Source organism: Talpa europaea, assembly GCF_964194135.1.
Source record: "Talpa europaea genome assembly, chromosome: 10".
In the NCBI taxonomy this organism is placed as follows: Eukaryota; Metazoa; Chordata; class Mammalia; order Eulipotyphla; family Talpidae; genus Talpa; species Talpa europaea.
Genome location: NC_140077.1, coordinates 104,393,007 through 104,398,845, shown reverse-complemented (window position 1 = coordinate 104,398,845; position 5,839 = coordinate 104,393,007).

Below are 5,839 nucleotides of genomic sequence, written 5' to 3'. Positions count from 1 at the left end.
GTATTGTTTCCACCTGGCCGCCCACACTGGGTAGGTAGAACAGCGGGTACCCACTCCAGGATCTGGCCCCGGCCCGGGCGCCAGCCTCACACTCAGTGCAGCTGAAGGGGTTGAACGGCTGTGCGTGGGGGTGGGGGGCTCCTGTGCACCCATCTGCAGAGCCTGATGGAACTAAACTGCGGGTGTGGCTCTAGTAAAATAAACAACTCCCTGGGCATTGCAAATTCAGGCACAGCGCTGCAGTTTTCTTCAAGATGTAATTATGGTTGGGAAAGCTACTCTCCTCAGAGCTCACCACCCCTTGGGTATAAAATGTTTACAATAGGAAAAAATGTAAAGAGATTTTGTTTTGTTTTTCTTGAGTCACTTTAGCGACCCATGATTATATAAAACAAGGTGCTGAGGACTGTGGTCCACAGGAAAAGGGCAAAGGGCAGAGCCCAGTGTGGCAGGGTCAGGGCCAGGTGGGTGGGGGGGGCAGGGGAAGGATTGAGGGGCACACAACCTGGCCTGCTTACACTACCAGCTGCACCAGGGCCCAGAGTTCCCTGGGGTGTGGCCTTGCTCTTAAAAAGGCCTGTCAAGACTCAGATTACCTGGGCAGAGCAACTGAGGTGTGTTTCTAAATTTAGCTAAGTATCTAATCTGAGACCTCCATGCAGGAAGGGGAGGCAAGGCATGTTTGAAGTGAGGGCAATGTGTGTGTGTGTGTGTGTGTGTGTTTGCATCTCTTTGTGCGTCTGTGTGTGTCTCCTTCTGTGTGCTTGTGTGTTTACACATATGAGAGGGAGAAAGCACCAGTCACTAGGCTGGTTAATGGAAGGTGGGCACCTGTGGCCCGTCTCGGCCCCTCCGCTGGGCCATGCTGGGCTGTCAGTCATTCTTGCTGTCTTAACCTGCCGGAGAACACGTCTGTTCTGCAGTCACCTTGCTTTCCACTCCGACAGCAGCAAGGGAAAGCAAGTTTTAAGCTTCGGGCTGTTTTCTTGTGGAAGTCCTAGAAAAGCAAACACGCAGGTACCGGGGCCAGGAAGTGTCCTGTCGGCACACGGGAGCCTGCACGTCCCCCGAGGCGTCTCCGCGGGCCCAGGGCGCTCCTGTGCTGACGGATGCTGGCCCGTGCGGCCTCACGGCACTGGCAGGGGGCCCGGGCTCCTTTCTCACCGCCTTTGTCCGCTTTCTCCTTCCTTGTCGTTTTTAATCCTCTCGCTTTCCTTGCCACCTTCTCACGGTGCCTTTCTCCGGGGAGAAGCAAACTGCAGGCCAAAGTGCATAATTTTGTGCAGGGAACGTCTCAATTCTAAGTATGTTGGGAACAGGTTTTACCTCAAGGCCCTTCACGGAGCAGGAGGAGGCTGGGGAGAGGCAGGAAGCGGGGGCCGCGGTGTGCCAACCGCAGTCGGGGCCTCTTCGTCCCATGCTGTCCCCTCACAGGCCTGCCCCCCAGTGCCGGTGGGCACTGCGGGCCTCAGAAGCTGGGAACCACCTCATCTCTGTCAGGGTCATTGCACGCCACGTCGGCTGCTGGACACGAGAGGACCTCACGCAGCATTTTCTGCAGCGGGTTGTGTTGTCCCGGGAAGACCTTTGACCCTGTGCCCCTGGCCTGGCTGTTCTTCCTACGACTTGCCAACCCAGGCGTTTTCCTATGGTCAGAATCCAAAATTTCCACTTAGTTCTACTTTCCCACTAACTCATCGAAGTTCGTGTCATTTTTTGGTGGTTGTTAATTATCTCTCTTCCACGGAGCGATATGGAGAGTGAGCCCACACTAGCCACGTCACTGTCAAGTGAAGAACTTTCCTTCAGCGTGCCAGGGCGTGATAGCAGCCGATGTGGAGTCATGTATGTCTTGCTTCATGGTCTGTGCGTGTGCGCGTCGCCAGTGGGAAGACAACAGGAGCAAGCAGGGAGCAGAGGCTGTGGTGTGACCGTGTCTTCCAGTCTCCCGCCGCCGTGCTCTGCCTCTGATGACCCCCAAGTCCATCGAGAATTTTTGTGGGCTCTAAAGAACGCATTCCGTGCCGAGCATGGAATCCCATAGCTGTGGGATTATATGACATGGTCCTCTCCTCCAGGAGCGGATAATCTCTGGGGGGTAGGGAGAGGGGTGTAAAACGTAGATACATGATTCCTTATACAGCTCCCTCTCCCCCGCTCTCTGAGAAACAGCTGGTGTGTGTGAGGGGCTCGGGATGAGATTCCTGGAGAAGGTTCTATAGGGGGCAATCCCAGTCACAGGGGAACAGGGGTGTTGAGGCCCAGAGAGGCAGGAGGGATGAGGGGGGTGTGTAGGGAGCCTCCCGAGGGCCTCCTCTCAGCCCCGCTGCCTGTCAACTCACCCACCCAGGAAAGATTTGGTTCTTTGGGTCCTAAAAACCTTCATTGGGGGCTGCATGCAGGGTCTTGTTCCTGGAACCTCAGTATGTCCAAGTGTCTTGTTCCTGGAACCTCAGTGTGTCCAAGTGTAAAACTAAGGTGACAGGCAGTGAAAGCATTTGACAGAAGGTGCGGTCACATGACAGAAGCATGTGACATCAGGGAGGTCCCGTCTTGGCCTGATATTAATCTTGTAGCTGCAGTCCTTAGGAGGTGGGGGACAGGAGGCAGGGGAATGTTTCGGGTGCAAGAGAGCTTTTACAGAGGATTGCATTGTGTTAGCAGCCAGTACCACTGCACTCAGGTGTGCCCGCCAGATGTCTGCCCTGATCATGATAGTACTCGCGCTGCCAACCTTACGCAGCTGTTTTAAAGATCAAATGCTGCCATGTCCATGAGAGAGCTGTGTAAGCTGTCCCAGGCAACGCATGCGGATTGTGGCTCCTTGTCACCACAGGATGGTGAGGTCTACTGGGGCGGGGAGCAGAAGAGCGAGTCTCTACAGTAATAAAATGACCAGAAAGGGACCTTAAAAATACATTTTTAATTAGTAATAATTTGTTTTATTAAAAATTATAGTTCGACATCTAGAGCTAAATGTTAAAACGTCTAACATGTCACATACACAGCAAGATTATAAACCTGGGAGCAGAGATCTATGATTTGTGTGTTAAATATCCTCAAACTCAGGACTCTTATTCTCTAAAATTACGGAGGCTACTTCTGCTTCTGGAAGATGAGTTAGACAAACTTCCATAATCCTCCCACTAACTGCAACCAAAATCCCTAGACATTCTATATAAACCATAAGAAAGCTCTGAAATGTGGAGAGAAGAGGGCAGATGGGCCAGGGGCCTCAGGACCCAAGAATTACATGGGGATGAGCTTTCTGGGCTTTCATTTGACCTCAGATAGCCCAGACTTGGAGCAGAGGAAGCCAGCAAACTGGACAACATCAGTAGGGGCAGACAAGGAAATAGTCTAACAAAAGATTCCTCGCTCCAGTTAAAGGGCCGCGAAAGGGGCAGCCGAGCAAGACAGAAAACTTCTAGACAATAACCACTCTATCCCAGCCCCAAATTAGGGCCCCACTCAAACCAGGCCAGCAAAGGTCAGGTGGGGAGACTTGACTTCTACCCTCAAGAGACAATGACAAGGTGCCACTATACCCCCAGAGGGAGCGGGGAGAGATAGCCAAGTGGGGGTGCTGCAAGTTTTATCCCTGACAATCTATAATAAACCTCCCATACAAACACCCTGTGTCGGTGGAGATCACACGGGGAACAGGGGGATCTACCCCCTGACATTAATGAGGCAGCATGACCTCCTGTCTCATGGGTGGTGTCAGAGGAAGCAAGGGGAAAAGCAGGACTTCACCTGTTCCCGGAGGTGACGGGACTGTGTCTCTGGTGGAACACGGTGGAACATGGTGGAACACGTGGTCTCTGCTTCTGCTGCCTTCCCAAGGTGATATACGTGCCACGAGGCTGACGTTCCCCTTCAAGGAGGAAGGGGCTCCTCTGAGGCACACCTCCCTCATAGGTGACATAGCAGACATTTTTCAAAAGTTTTTTTTGCTCTTTTTATAGATGAAGACGTGGAAGGATTGAAATGGCCTGTAAGGGAAAGAGAATGGGGGCCAGGTGCCAGAACTGGGGACACTGCTCCCCACCCGGATCCCCAGCAGAGCCATGAATGGCCCCTTTTAGCTGCTATTAACCAGCTTATACTTAGCTTTTCTTTTAACAGGCACGTAATGGCTCTCCCACGAATCTAAACTAATGAAACAGAGTCCTGTCCCCTTCCCAGTGAATAGTAACCCGGGAGAATTCACTGCCCCAAGTTATTATTACAGCAAATAACTAAACAAGGGTAAGAACAAGATCAGACATTTGTCTGAATAGTGAAAACCAGGGCAAGCTTTTAAATTCATTTGCACTGAGGCTGTAAGTGTCTCCAACTCGAATCTGGGACGACATCTCAGGGAGAGGTGATTAGGTGTGGTTTTTGTGTTTTGTGGGTTGTTGGTTTTTTGTTTTTTTTTCCCCCCAGAAACGTTTGCATCTTATTCTGAAACGCTCTGGGCAAGTCTGAGAAGAGATTAGCTGGAGAACCCTAATGATGGCCCCAGTGGGTTTTCACTTGTAACTGTGGACAATGGGTGCCCGTTTGCACTCCCTGGCTCGTCTCTCAGAACTCAGGTGCAGGGTGCTGTGCTGGTGAGTCTCCCTGTGGCTCTATCCCTCAAAAGGACTCCAGCAGGTGGGGCTGGGCCGCATTCCCGCCGCCAGCACATTAACTCGCGCAGAACTGGGGCCAGCTATTTGTTGAAGCAACGAATCGCATTTAGCCAGTTATGGTACTGACCATTTATTAAGTAATTAGCCAGGAGACTGTCACTCCAGGCTGTTCTAGAGCTCTATAGAAAATGTGCTGGAAATCCATTCAGGGGAGAATCCAGTTGCGTAAGATGTTGCTTTTTCAGAAATTCCTAAATTTTGAAATTTAGCTAATGTAATTTGTCAGACACATGGACTTCTGGGATCAAAGCCACATTTTAAAATGGCTTCCCTCTCTCGTCCTGCAGACCTCACTTCAGGCACACATGGTAGGCTCATGTACCAGAAAGTCAGAAATAATTTGAAAGGATAGCTTTTAAAACCAGAAGTTGTCTTCTAATTTCCTTCAAGTCAGAAGCTAAAGGTTCCAGTCCCATGAGACATCTTGGAAATTGCTACATGCTTTGTAGTTTTTTTTATAAAAATATGGACACGAGATTATTATCTTATGCATTTTTTAAAATTCATGAGAGTATTTGTATACGTTAGAGGAGCTCTCAGTTAAATTCAATGATAACACCTAAATATAACAACAATAACAAAACTCTATATAATGAAACGTTTCCAAGCCCAGCGGGTGGCCTACTTAAAACAGTAATTACACGTCCTCACATTTGTTGTAATGAGATTTGATTCATGTTTGGGAATCCCTGTGGAGCATATGAACAGAGGACTTCGCCACAGCTTGTGTCTGTCACAAGAGATATGAATAGCAGAGCAACTGGGATTTTAGCTCAAACTAGCTTCATTCATTCATTCATTCATTTTCTCACACCCATTCCATAGCTACAACTACTGTAAAACAGATATTATATTAGGCTACAAAAACCAATTTTTTTACAAGCTCACTCCTTACTTTATGCCACTGTTCTAGATACTTTACTATGTTACATCTTTTAAATCTCCTAACAGCTTAAGACAGTAGGTAATTTATTTGTCCCAGCCAAGAGTTTATAGCCTTTTGAGGAAAGCAAATACTTAGACAACTATACAACAACATGGTAGATGTAATCATGGAACTAAGGGAATTATGGGGGATATGAGAGAGAGAGAGAGAGAGAGAGAGAGAGAGAGAGACATGTGACTCAATTTCCCCAATACACCAGGATTAAGGGGGAGAG